This window comes from Lemur catta, chromosome 4, assembly GCF_020740605.2.
Source record: "Lemur catta isolate mLemCat1 chromosome 4, mLemCat1.pri, whole genome shotgun sequence".
NCBI lineage: Eukaryota > Metazoa > Chordata > Mammalia > Primates > Lemuridae > Lemur > Lemur catta.
Window position 1 is genome coordinate 29910382 of NC_059131.1, and position 15354 is coordinate 29925735.

The window sequence follows — 15354 nt, forward strand, 5'->3', positions numbered from 1 at the left end:
TATGTACTATTTTCTTAAATCTTCAAACTCAGGGACTACTCTTAAAGTCAATTTGTTCTTGTGCTATCAAATAAAAAACACGATTTGGCCATAATTATAAAAATGCAACTGTGTTTTACAATTGATTAATTGTTAAAAGAAAAATAATACATTCATTATTTCTGGGTAAATTATGAAGATATCTTTCTGAAGGGACTTTGAATGTATCAAAAGGCTCTGTGGGTTAAAACAAATAGAACTTTGAGACAAATGTAAAATAATATATATCCTAGAATGATTAACATAATAGAGAGTTGACAATATGCTTAAATTTATCTGAAATCCATTATCACAAATCACAGAAGAGAAGAGAGATTGAGAAAGCTATAGCAGATCATGCCAATTTTGACACTGGAGGTGGAAGCCAAAGATCAAGATAGGAAATAAGAGCTATCGGAAGATGCTGAACAAAGTGTATTACCCAGAGTTTTCTGCTCTGAATGTCTAAGAGGCCGTAGTAAGGCAATGAATACAGGGAGTAAATCACTGCAATAAAGGTGGTAGAGAACTTGGTTGGCTAGGATATGAGTGTGGATGAAAGTAAAAGAAAAAAATTAAAATTAGATTTTTCATTCCCACTTCCCACTTTTTCTCTGGAAACATTTTTAAAAAATATGTCTATATCAGGAAGTTTGAATTTGAAGCAAAGGAAAATATGAATTGCATTTTCTATACATAGCATTTCCACAAATAGAAGCTCCATGGTTATACAGAACTGCATCCCTGAAAGGCACAGTCGGTGCCCACTGAATTGTCATGCTTCCTTCCTAACCCCTGTCCTCCTAGGGCTTTGGGGAAAGAGCCCTTGGGTGTTAAGATGAAAACATGAAGAGAAGAATTGAATGGTTTCTATGTATCTGTAATAGATGCTCTTTCATTCAGAAATCTAATAATATTTAGTCTCTCAAAAATATGTAAGGAAACAAAAATTACTTTTACTAACTATAGAAATTGAAGACTCATATAAAATGACAGGTTTGAAGTAGATGTCTCCAGTTTCTACAGTCTATGTCTGGTTGTGCTGCATGGGAGAGTAGGTAGAGGTGGGCATAAAGAGGGTGTTGGAAGAGGGAACATTGAAGTAGGATCCATATATTTTAGAATGCAGGGCCACACCATTAACCACTTCTTATTTTTGATCCGATTGTGTCAGTATCTATGTATTTGCTTCTATATATGTTCAGTATAATTTTTAAGCCACTTTGCTGCTTTATTTCCTTTGCCATGTTAAAAAAAATTCTTCCCCTCATTTCCTGAAACATAGATTTGAACAGACATGAAACCATAATAAACATTTGTCTGGATTTTTCTAACATAAAGATACTTTAATTTGCTAATTTGCTAATCTTCACAGGTTTTGTTGTTGTTGTTGTTGTTGTTGTTGTTGTTGTTGCTTTTTGAAATAGGAGGCTCCCTCTGTTGCCCAGGCTGGAGTGCAGTGGCGGGGGTCATAGCTCAATGCAGCCTCCCACTCCTGGGCTAAAGTAATCCTCCTGCCTCACCCTCCCCAGTAGCTGGGGCTACAGTAATTTTGTTTTATTTCTTTGCTTTTAAGAAGTTCTATTTCCTTTGTTATATAACACTGCCTTTCATTACATTCTTTTTAATGATAAAGTTATCAAGCTTTCACTTTGGTTCAGAAAATCACAGCTCTACTGAAAGCAATCTAAACCACATTACCTCTTTACAACTAATTTACCTTTTAACATAGAGACCAGTAGGAGACCAAATGCCAAAATAATTTCTTCCTTTTCTGGAAAGAAGTCAGTGGCATGCCTTCCTACTGTGTACTCAGGATGGTAAAAGGATGCTAATATAATGTTCTGGAGCGATTTTAGATCAGGTGCAAACAGTTAGGTTTTTGAGAGACTCAAGTAATCTATAAAGCACATGGTAAGTATAACATTAATTATTTTAGTTACCTTGTATCCTTTTTCTTCAGCTTTGTTAGTTGTGTACACAGAAAATCTTTACCTCTGGACAATATCAAATGTAGCATGTGTTCTCATCATTTTACTATCAATCTGTCTTATGAGGACAATATAGTCAATGAAATTTTGGAATCCCTCATGAATTTACCTGGTATTCAGTAGCTTAAGTAATGACCTTTACTCAAAATTTTAGAAAATGAGATTGCTATTGGTTTTACAATCTCAAATTTGTTCTTTATCCTAACTCCATTCATTTAATCAGGTTGTTCATTATCAATTGGCTTATCCTGTAAAAGAAAATCTTGGAGAATCTTAAGTAAAAATTGATTTTCTGCCTGATTAATGTGGGCTATGTCCTGTTTTAGTTTTTAGGGAATAAAATGTTTTAAAATTATTTCATGTTTAATGTTATTTTTCAAAATAAAACAAAAAGCTATTCTATCTGGCTTAGGTCATGTTTTTAACATTTTACAATGGAATTTGGCCTTAGAAGTAACATTTTGAATGAATGATTCTTGTCCCTAATTTCTCTAATGATAATATTACATATCTTAAACATTTTCTAAAAATACAACCTTCTTCAGCATTTTGTTTTTACTGTCTTTTTTTTTATAGCAGTACATTTCCTTTAAATAACCATTTCACTCTTTTGGTATGTACTATTTGACATAAATCTTTTATTTCTTCCTTTGTCCTCATTTGTTAAGTGACCATGATTATTGCCACTAGTATTTTAATTCATTTTATGTAAAAGCTCCTATGGAGTACCATAGAATCCATATTACATTTTGTGAACAGAAATGAGTGAACCTATCATATACATTTATTCAATTCAATATTTTAAAAATTGTTGAGGACATCTAAGTGTCAGCATCTCTGATGAGTATCAATTCAATGAGACCAGAAAACCATCATAGCCAATTCTTTGGGAAGGAGGGAACAGATAAAAAAATTTATCTTTTCTTCATCTATAGTTATTTAGAACAAAGTTCTGTGCTAGTTTCTTATATTTTATTTGAACTATATTAAGCTAATTAGAAATGATATTTAACATTTTTTAACTCCCACATTTATCTTGAGAAGCTTCCATCTAATCTAATTATGGCCTCCAGAAATAACTCAAGCACATTCTGTGTTAAATTTGAATATGAAAAAATAAACTGATGGAAAGAAGAGCCACTGCAAACAGCTTAAAAGCCCCAAAAAACTACGTCAGAAGGAGTAATTCTCTTCTGATTCTTTAACAAGTTTTTCTAGTTTAGTGTTTTATTTTTTAAGGAGAGCTCTCATATGTTTGCTGTTGCTAGATAATCTGTGATATGCTGACCTTTCCTCCAGTGTGAAGACCAAATGTCACAATTTTGCAACAGACAAAAATATTTTAAAACTGATAATTTGAGAACTAACCAATTAGTAATTAGTTGTATTAATAGAATAAAGGTGTACTAAGTTCTGACTGTATTTACAGATCTACATTAGGGATCTTGTAATACATTATAGGAGTAGCCAATGACCTTTGCCTGAAAAGTAGTAGTTCATTTGAGAAGAAAAAGTGTTATTTGTATGAAATGTAACACAAAGCAAAGTCAATAATAATAATAAGGGAGCTCAGTTTTTAGGTACAGGGTGGACAAGTTCTATGTTGTGTCTGAAATGGTCAGGCAAATGGTAGGCTTGAATTAAATCTGTAAAAACAGCAAGCTTTGTACAGGTGAAGTGAAGAATATTTTAGGCTGAAAAAATAGTATGACTAAGGACAGGGTGATAAGAATGTGGGCGACAGGTTAGGAAGGCTGTTTGGGTTAGTATCCTTGGAGCCAAGGATGTAAGTGCATGTAAATAGGGGAAGATAAGAGTGTAGAGGAACCCTGGAAAGAAATGATGTCTGACTGGAAGACAGGAAGGTAGGTGGACCTTGGACTTTATTCTGAGCTTTATTCTGCAGATAGTGCTGAACCGCTAACGGCTTTACAGCTACAAATCAAAAGAGCTCAATGAGGAAAGTATTCAGTAATCCAAGTATAATGGATACAAGCCAAAAATAGCATGATGGAGTGGAAAAGATAAAAATTCTAAACTCTAGTTTTAAATTTTCAGTACAAGAGAAAGCAGAGAGCTACCTTATGAGCTTTGTCAGCTGTTTTCAAAGGTTGTGTTCCTCTCTTCTTTCTGCCAGTCTGTTTATATTCTGACCTGACATTCTGATAACGAATTTATTTTGGGATTCTTCTCTATGCCTTTCATCTTTATTACAAAAGATTGACCCAGTGATGTTTGTGATGACTGTAGAACTCTTAGCAAATCTGAGGACAAAGAACCTAGCTCAGATGATGAAAAACAGATCTATCTGGATGTGGCAAAATATTTCATTTTTAGTGGTCTTTGAACCCATTGGAATACCCATATTATAATTTATCTCCAAAAGGTTGGAAGTTCAAGGGTTCTAGAGTCAGAACATCTGTGTTTAATCTCAGATTTCCCCTATTTTATGGATGACTTTAGATAAGTTATTTTAATTACTTAAGCCAGGTTATTTATCTTTAAAACTGGCATGATAAAAATATGTTGTGAAGACTGAATGAGATAATGTATATGGAGGCTGTCGCACAGTGCCATGTACATATTAATTACTCAATAAGTGTCAGCAATTATTACTTTTCAAAAAAGTTTTTTGTTTGCTTTTATGTAGTTAGTTTGCTTTGCATGTAAATGCAACTATAGTTCATGATGATTATATAATTATTGATAACCATATTCAATTTGTTTCTGACTGTATTTTGAAGTAGGTATTTTAGTTACCACAGTGGCAAGTAACTTCTCAATAAAACTTTATTTTGATTTAATATTGATGAACTATGTACTGACATTAATTCAAATTAACAATGGAATGTTGAGGGATATTATTTGATTTCATTCAGAAAACATTCATTAAAAGTATGTACTATGTTAAGCATGCATGTCATGGTCCCTGATCTCAAGGAGTTTGCAGGTGACCGAACAGACACACATGAAAATAACAGATATAGCATAGTGTCACAAGTTCACTAGTCAATATAGGCATATGGCACAGGATTAGCACAATTGAGTATCTTAGGGAACAGAAATGACTTTGCAAAGGAAGTGAATCTGAACTATGCTTTTTAGCTATTTATCTATTGAATGTCAGAATTATATTCTTTCTATAGGGTATTGTGAGGTGAAAGTTGAAGAGGAAGAACAATTGTAAAGCATGATTTTCCAGGCAGTGTGATGTATTCAGAACACTCTATTTGCAAAGTGCTGAAGCATAAATCTGTAGTCAGGGCAACAAAAAGAATAAGCCTTCAAGATGAGAAGCAGGATCTAGACCAGTGCTGTCCAATAGAAATAAAATGCTAGTCACACATGTAACTATAAATTTTCTAGTAGCTAGATTTAAAAAAGGGAAATGGAAAAATTTAAATTAATTTCTATATTTTATTTAACTCAGTATATCAAAAATATTACCATTTCAACATGTAACTCATATAAATAATATTAATGAGATATTTTAACCTTCTTTTTTTCATAGTAAGTCTTCAAAATCCAGTTTGTATGTTACATGTACAGTACCTCTCAATTTTAAGCCCTCAATAAATCTGTGAGGTTAGGGGCCACTGTGTTGGACAGTTCAGGGGAGATGCAAACCATGAAGAGCTTGAACATCTTATTGAGGAATTTAGACTATGTCCTATAAATCTTTGATAATATGTAAAGACTATTCATCTGATGAATATCACTTTGTCTATAAGGCATCGAGGATGTTAATGGGTAGCAAAATAGTTAGCCAAGAGACATGGGGATATTTGTATTCTGATGTTGAATAATTATCTCTCTTCAGGAGGTCTTTAAGAAAGGAAAGAAAGACAAAGTCACCCTTAATGACTGGATAGGATTTTTACCCAATTTCTCATGGTTCTCTCCAGGGAGCTAGGTTGGACCCTGTGGAGAATGCCATTACCAAAGCCAAATAATTCTGAATGGTCAAGAAGTAAAGGAGACTCAAAGGCCAGTTTAGGTTTCTTTCCAAAGCTAAAACTTAGATGTCACTACTCCACAATGAGAAGAGGGATGAGAGCATACACAGTAAGAGAAACTGAAGGGTTGGTATTTGTAGGGAGGGGAGAGTGAGCTATTTTCAGGTTGTTATTGTCAAGTTGCAAATCTTTTGGGAAGAATCTTCTTAAGTGGGAAATAATATCTTAAGTGAGAAAGATACCAGAGGTCCCCCCAATTCCCAATATCTTACCACTTAACCCGTGTGTCCAGACTACCTGACTTTTTTACTCTTACTGTATGGAGAGGAAAATAGTTCCAAGAACTACCCCTTGTATTTGTCCACTCGATACCTGGTACAATGGCGTCTCCCACAGAGAAAGGAATAACTTGACCCATTCTTGGGGAAGAAGTAATGAGACCCCATGAAGGATGTTTAAATTCCAGCCTAGACAATATGAGTGTTCAGATGCATTTCTAAATGTTCAAAGAATTTGAGAATATTTCTTGGCTTCAATGGGTGAGAGAAGCATTATTATTTTTCTAAATTTTGCTTCACAAATGGTGTAGCATCCTGGTTGTGAGGTAGGAAGACTATACATCCTGTTTCGCATGTGACAGTTCTAGTTCATGCCTCCTCCACCCCCAGCATCCTGTTTAATCTCGCATTTATCACATTTTAAAAATGAATAAGTTATTAGTACTACTTGCATTAAAATAAGTCAGAATGGATTTATTCTTGCATTTTGTACTTCTGGCTTCTGTCATGTTTTTATCTAATAATGTTTTTGAGATACATACACAGTGAATAGAGTTCTCCATTTAACAAGTAATCAAATCTTAAAGAAAACCAGTGATAACCCACCTTTCCTACCTCAATCCTTTTCAGAATTGACCTAACATCCCTCTTTTAGGTATTAGTCCGTAGGTACTTGTTGATAAAACAGTGTGTATTGACAGGAAAAACTAGGGAGAGCTGTATCTTTCTGGTTTTAGCTAGTATTGAAAAAAGTAGTCAATTTTGCTGCTTTCTCAAAGCACTTGGTTCTAGAGCCAGTTGGGCCATGGCCTGTGTTGCTGGCTTCATGATGCCTGAAGTGTCCAGTGGAAAATGTGGGAAATTATAGATTACTTGTCTGTGAAATATATATAGGAAATAGAAGCTAAGTTGTTCTGCCACAAGAGTCATAGAGAACAGTCTGAAATCTCTTATTACAGTAGTTTTGTACTATAAATCTACACAATTAACTTTTGTCTTTTTGAAAGATACCCTTTAAGCAGCAATGAGCACAAAAAATGAAACTGCATGTATAATATTAGTACTACATTTGCCTTTCTTAAGAACGTTGATGATGGTAAATTACAAAAACTGTTTTTCAACATTTACCATTTTTTTATGAGGGCTGTGGTGGTGTCACTGGAAATGAAATACAAGACACAAACCTGATGAAGAAATGTTTGCATCTATTTCAAAAGGTGGTAATTATTTTAAGACTGTACAAAACAAAAACCTAACACATGGAGATGCAGAAAGTGCATTTTCACATCACTTTTTATTTTGATGAAAAGATTATTCTTATAAATTTCATTAATTTTTAATTTCAAGTTTTCTTATGCATGTATGAAAGGTGTTAGAATGTTGGCTTCATTAGCAGAAGAACTTGGCAGAGTTAAATGATGTCAGTATTATATCAGTGCCATCTGATTCCAAATAGAAAATGAATTAATTCTGATAATAATTCAATTTTTAAACTAATTTGTAGAACTAAAGTAATGCTTTTGAAGTTCATTTAGTAAAAGGTGAAATATTTGGCAATTATTATAGATGTTACTGTTAATTTTTGGAAACAAAACTTCTAAATTGTGGTTGTATTTGTTTTGAAATTAATTGAAAATCTTTAACCAAAGGATTCAATAAATACAATGCCAAAATTTTTAGATTTTGAAGCTTTCATGAATTGTGTGTATTGAAAATAAAGCAAACAGGAAGATATTGAAATAAATCCCCACAAAACCAAGGAGGAATGAAACAAATTAAACACAGAGAACAAACAGTATTAAGATTTAATGTTAAAATTATGTAGTTATGCTTTGTTATATTTTGACTTGTGGGAAAAAATCTTTAAATGGAGCTCATAGATATGGATTGGATTTATGTGTATTTTGAGAAGGCTTTCACTCTGTGGCATCTACATTTTACTAAGTATACAATGAGTGAAAAATAAATAAAAATCATTTGATGAATTTTGACTTTTAAACATATTTGTGAAAAAAATGGTATACTGAGTAGAGGTAAAAGACAGTATCTGGGGAAATATTTGGACTAAAATATTTATACATTTTAATTAGAAATTGAATTGAGAATATTATTCTTTTGGTATAATTTCCTCTGAGCTTATCATGTATCTCAGCTCTTATAGTGAGAGGATTTACAGTAAGAACTATTGTGCTGTACAGAGAGGAGTCAACTGAAGATGCCAACAATCTCAAATTTGTTAACTATAAAATGAAACATGGTATTTTGTTATAGCAGCCTGAGCTAAGACATGCTCTAAGTTTTTATTGTCAATTCCTTTTATCGGATCAAGGGCATTCTTCTTTATTCTTAACTTGCATGCATTAAAGTTCAGTTCGATCAATGCTTTTTCTACCTATGTTAAAATGTTCACATTATTTTTCTTTTATATATTTACTATTTAATGGTTAAATTATATTTATTGATTTGTTATTGAACTAGCCTTGCATTCTTAATGTAAATGACCTTAATCATGATGTATTACTATTATTTTTAATAAAAATATAATACATTATATATATAAATTTTATATATTGATGTATAAAAACAATATACTATTTTAAATATATTTTAATATATTCTTTTTAATATAGTTAATAATATAATGAATTATCAACTTAATATTATGATATACTATATCTTATATTTAATATATATTTTAAAATATTAATATATTCAATAATTAAAAAAAAATTTTTATTTCAGCATATTATGGGGGTACAAATGTTTAGGTTACATATATTGCCTTTGCCCCACCCGAGTCAGAGCTTCAAGCATGTCCATCCCCCAGACAGTGTGCACTGCACCCATTAGGTGTGAATATACCCATCCCCTCCTCCCCACTCCCACCTGCCTGACACCCAATGAATGTTACTACTATATGTGCACTTAAGTGTTGATCAGTTAATACCAGTTTGATGGTGAGTACATGTGGTGCTTGTTTTTCCATTCTTGTGATACTTCACTTAGTAGAATGGGTTCCAGCTCTATCCAGGATAATACAAGAGGTGCTATAGCACCATTGTTTTGGGGGGCTGAGTAGATTTTTCATGTTTTAAAATTTTCCATGATTTTTGAATTTATGTTCATGGCAGACATTGGCCTATAATCCTATAATTTTTCCCCTCCCCTCCTTTCCCCTCCCCTTTCCTTCCCCTGTCTTTGTGTTTGTGTTTGTTTGTGTTTGTGTTTGTGTTTGTCTTTGTCTTTGAGATGGAGTCTTGCTTTGTTGCCCAGGCAGGAGTGCAGTGGTCTGATAGTTCACTGCAACCTCGAACTCCTGGGCTCAAGTAATCCTCCTGCCTCAGCCTCTCAAGTAGATAGAACTACAGGTACATGCCACCGTGTCCAGCTATTTTTAATTTTCTTTTATATAGACAAGGTCTTGCTATGTTGCCCAGGCTAATATTGAACTCCTGGCCTCAAGTAATCCTCCTTCCTTGGCCTCCCAAGGTGCTGGGATTAGAAGCGTAAGCCACACTACACCCAGCAACCTAGAATTTTCTTTCAGTTTTTGGCATCAAAATTATTTTGACCACACAAAATGAGTTGGGGATGTGTCTTCTTTTTCTGAAAGAATTTATATAAGATTGGTGTTTCTTCCTTATATGTTACTGGTAAAGTCATATTGTCCTAGAATTTTCATGGAAGAAAGGTTTTAATTACTAATTAAATTCCATTATTAGTTATGAGTTTATTCAATCTTTCAATTTCTTCTTGTGTCATTTTGTTAAGTTGTTTTTCTTGTGGAATTTAAAAATTTCTTCTCATTTCCTAAAACAATGGTCATAAAGTTATTGTTAATAATATATCCTTATATTTTAACAGATTCAGGATCTACAATATTTCTCATATTGATTATTTATATTTATTTATTTTTCCTAATTAAACCTCTCAAAGGTGTTTCAATTCTATTAGTTTTGCTATTATTTATATATATAACTATTCTCATTTATTTGTTAATTGTGACTTTTTACATCTTCATTTCTTATACATTGTGTAATTTCACTGACTTTTTTGGAATTTTATGAGTTTAAAATTCTTTAACTGTTTAGTATATGTTCTTTTTTGTGTAGATCTTTTTTGTGTTGATCATCTAAATTTAGGAAAGTTTGCAAATTTGTTCTATAATTTTTCTTTGTAGATAGAAATTAGCATAATGCCTAGAGATTCCTATTTCTTGATATAGCATCCCTGAGATTGCTACTCAAATGAATCATATGTTTATTTCATATTTATGTTCAGTGACTCTATGCAGATATAAATATGTACAAAATGTGTACAAAAATTTAAAGTTTTATCAGTTAGGATCCTTGTTTGAAGGCTTATAAATTGATTATGGCTACATTAGGCAGAAAATGAATTTATTGAAAGGATACTATGTAGCTCAATAGGAAGGCTGGAGCACAAGGCTCAGAAAATAGGCAGAAATTAAGGGAAGCTCTAGGGCCAAAAACAGAGTCATTGTCATACCACAAAACCCATCTATTAAACATGCTGGTGCTAACCCTGAGAATAGAAATTGGAAACCATCTTCGATCCTGACACCACCAGATACCAGATTGCACCATCAGCTGACAGAATGAACTGTAATCTATACCTGTGTCTTGTCTCTTATTCAATGCCCTGGGCAAACACATATGATTGGTTGAATCTGGACACTTGCCCATCTCCAGTTGCCAAGGTATAGAGAAAACAAACATTTGGTTTTATGGATTCCTTGAAGATTCACAGGGTGTGAAATCTCTTTGTTTGATGGGGGTTCAAATTCTGGGCAGTCAAGTAATGTTGGTAAATGACCATTTTAAAGGATCATCTCCTAGAATAATAAAAATATGAAATTATAAAATGTCAAACTTCTAAGGGAAAAATATATGTGTCACAAAGCAAATACAATCCAATATAAGACAGGAAAGGGAAAACTAAATAAAAATAAAAGAAACAAGATATCATGATATAGTAGATGTACACTGTTTTTGACTACCTGAATCAATTTACTTCTATGCTGATGATAGCATCTGGATTTGACCTTGAGGATAACCTCCCCAACTGTAGTCTCTGTGATTCAGGTAGGGATAACCCAACCCACTTGTTGGTGGGCCCAGGTCTGGGCTTGACTGGTCAGGACATTCCACCTCACTGGTAACTGAAATTAGCTCAGCGTTGAGCATGTTACTCATGCAAGGCAACAGAGACCATGACAGACAATTTCAGAAACCACTGAAATAGAGAAATATACCCATTTTAGAAAGGTTGCATCTTTGTGATGGAACCTTCAAGCTGCTGGTGGCCATTTTGACCCCCTGAGGGAAGACGCTGACTGAGAAGCCCAGTGAGAGGGAAACAGAGGCCAGAGATGTAGAGACAGATCCCTGACCATATTCATTGCAGTTAATTCCAGTCCTGCTTGAATTGGGTAAGAGTTTTAAGAAGAAAACTCTATTAATTTGTTCAAAGATACAAAAGATGGCTTAAATTTCCAACTGGCTTTGTTTTTTCTTAAAAGGAATCTTATAAGAAAATTCTAAAGTTGATTTCAAAAAGAATTTGGATAAAAAGAGCCCAGAAAATTTGAAAACACATATGATGATTAATAAATGTCAAAGCATAAAGTAATGCTCCAGGAATTAAATAGTGTGGGTTTGGTGCTGGAACAAATTAATTAATGGAAAAGAAGAAAGTCCAGGGTAATTTGTGTGTACATGGAATTATCTTTTATGAAAAACAACTCAGAAAAATGAACAATTGATATAAACAGAAAATTTGATGGAGTTAAACTGACTAATAAATATAAGAAAAACTGCTCAAACTTATTAGTAATCAAAGTAATACATAAAGAAATAATATTAAGAAAATATTTTTTCCTCATCAAATTATTAAAGATGAGCAAGTAATAATATCTAGTGTTAGTCAGAATGCAATAAAATAGCCTTCTCATGTGTCAAGAATTGTATTAATAGTAGCTATAAGCTAATACAGCACTTTTGGAGGACAATTCAGCAGTATCAATTGCAATTTAAAAGGTGCATCTCACTTTTTCAGCAATGCCCCTGTTCAGATCATATAATGAAGATGCCCTTACTGTGAGAAAACACATATATTTATTGCAGCATCGTTTGTACTAGCAAAAAATTAAAAACAACCTAAATATCTGTTAAAGGGGGTAGACTTAGATAAATTAGGACACACCCATATATGAGCTACTCTGCAGGGGCAAAAATAATAAGTTTATTTTCTTTGTATTTATGAAGGGAAGATCCAATAGGAATTGTTAAGCATAAAAGCAATTCACAAATATATGTAGAGTATGATGCCATTTACACATATTTTAAAAATTGTATGTGTATCATGGGCACGTGTGTGCATGTGTGTGTGTACATACAAACTTACAAAAAGAAAAAAAGCAACAGAAAGATAAATGCCAAATTTTTAACAGTGTTTATCCTTAGAGAGGAAAGTAGTATGGAAGGAATCTTTTGACTATTTTACTCTTTATTGCTTAGTTTTATTACAATGAGTACTAATACAATTTAAAACAAATAGAATTAACACTTAATTCTGGAAAAGTTATGTGAAAATAAAAAAAATGGTTGCTTTCATTATAAAATAGTTTTCTTTTTGAAATAATATTCCACATAATAGGAATCATTACCTTATTCATGAATGCTATAAAATAAAGATAACTGGTTTTATAAATTCTGTTGGGTTACCTTAGTTTTATTGAACAATTGATATTAAAACTAGATTTGATTAAAAACATTCTTTTATACAAATTTCCTGACTGTAGTCCATGTAGAAGACATTTTTATTATTGATGAGGTAAATATAATTTTGAAAATGTACACTAAATATGTAGTCACAGAATCATTTATATACATTTGAAATTTCTCATTCTTTCCACCCCAGTTTTCCTTTAAGTAAATAGGATGAAATAATCCTGCAGCATACGACTGGGTCCTCGGGTAGACACAGGATTTGTTTTAGGAATTGTCTTTTACTCTGGTGATAAACTTGCGTTTTGATGTATTTAATTTAATAATTCATAAAAATTACCCTGCTTCTACCATTAAAATTATTTCTAATAAAAAAAGAAAACAAAAACAAAAGTAGATTTGATTAATGAAAACAGCTTCTGCCCATTTACTTCAGTGGTACCTCAGTTCAGAGCGGTTAAACACAGGCACATTCCTTTAAATATCTCTTTAATTTTTCCCTTCCTTTTCAACTACTATCGCCTTGGTTCAGACCCTCACTGCTGGCCAGGTTCATCTGAAAAGACTCCTAGATGACCTTTCCTCTTACAGGCTCATTTTTTTCTAGTCTGTTCTTCTGATTGCTGTTAGTGTTGTCTTTTTGAAACCTAAATCATACAACTTATTCGCAATTTTCAGCGATCCCCATATCTTCAGAAAATGTTTAAATTTCTTAGGATGGCATTTATGTCCCTTTGCGATCTGGTCCCTATCAGTCTCCCTGTCTTTACTCTCTACCATCTGTCAAGAGAGACTGCAGATGGAACTGAAGATGTAGAAAGGAGAGGGCAGCCCAACTGGGGATTTTCAGCAGAGGTTCGTAGCCACAGCCAATCTGTGTCTCAGCTAGGAGGGAGCTGGGGAGTGGAGAATAAGTAGCCTGACCCCACTGTCCTCTGTTCCTTCCATCACCACCATGTCTCCCATTGGCAGAGTCCAAACTGGAAACTAGAGGGCAGGAGACTGGTTGAGGCAATCCCCCAGGTAGTTCTGGGTCACAGAGCAGGGGAGAAAAGAAGAGTATATAGATATGCAGTAGCACAAGGAAAATAATGCCCTCAAGTCCCCCAGTCCACTATATACCCAAATGCTCTCAGACATCCATGTCTTTTGTGCTTTTTCTCTTGCAGGAATGCTCTACCCCTATGTCTGACTACTCATCTTTCAAAATTGAATTCAATGCTTCTCTTAAATTATTAACGTCAGGGCTAGCAGTCCAATAAGAAAGTTTCCAGCTATGGTGTATTTTTCTCACTGCTTCATACCTGGAACAAAAGGTGTTCATTACAGCTCCTGAAAGACATGCAGGTAACCAAACACAAAACCTGGAATTCCTACTTTGGGAACCATGAAACAAGAGAAACTTGTGGGATATTATGTGCCCTCAAAATTATAATTATTTTTTTATTGATGTGTTTTTCTAAAATTTTTAATTTTTTAAATTTCAGCATATCATGGGAGTACAAATGATCATGTTACATATATTAGCTTTGCCCCAGCCAAGTCAGAGCTTCAAGCATGTCCATCTCCCAGATGACTTTTATGTGTGGTCAAACCTCTTCAATTATTAAAGACAAGACGGGATGGCTTAAGATTACATTTAAACTCCTCAAATGTTTATGATACAATTTTAAAATAACGTATGGAAGAAAATAAAGAGAATTTTCCTCAAACATGTTCTCTAGAACTGCAGTCCCCGACCCCTGAGCCATGGACTAGTACCTCTCAGGAACCAGGCTGCACAGCAGGAGGTGAGTGGGGGAAGTGAGCAAAGCTTCATCTGTATTTACAGCCACTCTCCATCACTGGCATCACTGCCTGAGCTCCTCCTCCTGTCACATCAGCTATGGCATTAGATTCTCATGGGAGTGCGAGCCCTACTGTAAACTGCACATGCGAGAGATCTAGGTTGTGCACTCCTTATGAGAATCTAATGCCTGATGATCTGAGGTAGGGCTGAGGTGGTGATGCTAGTGCTGGGAAGCAGCTGCAAATATAGATTATCATGAGCAGAGAGGTTTGATTGCACAATAAATGTAATGCTCTTGAATCATCCTGAAACTTTCGATCCCCCGCCCCCAGGTCCATGGAAAAATTGTCTTCCATGAAACCCGTTCCTGGTGCCAAAAAGGTTGGAGACTGCTGCTATAGAAAGCTCTAGTGTTTACACAGTTCCTGGCCTGGACTGTGCTGTTATTTCTTCTGGGTCTCCCTCCTGCTGACAGTCTTGCTGATGATGCATGTGCACTTGGCATGTTGGCACATTTCCCCCTGTTTTTAAGAGGAGGACCCAGAATCCAAAAATAGACTGACTTTATACTTA

The 15354-nt window shown here is 34.0% G+C and overlaps 1 long non-coding RNA gene across 2 annotated transcripts in view; it reads left to right on the plus strand.

Annotated features, from left to right (window-relative positions):
* LOC123636836 overlaps positions 1 to 14828 on the plus strand; it is a 52833-nt gene extending 38005 nt beyond the window's left edge. For both annotated transcript variants that reach the window (XR_006734670.1, XR_006734671.1), the window contains exons 7-8: positions 14162 to 14339; positions 14480 to 14828. This is a non-coding gene — a long non-coding RNA (uncharacterized LOC123636836). The remainder of the gene's footprint in view (positions 1 to 14161; positions 14340 to 14479) is intronic.
* Positions 14829 to 15354: the final 526 nt, after the last annotated feature.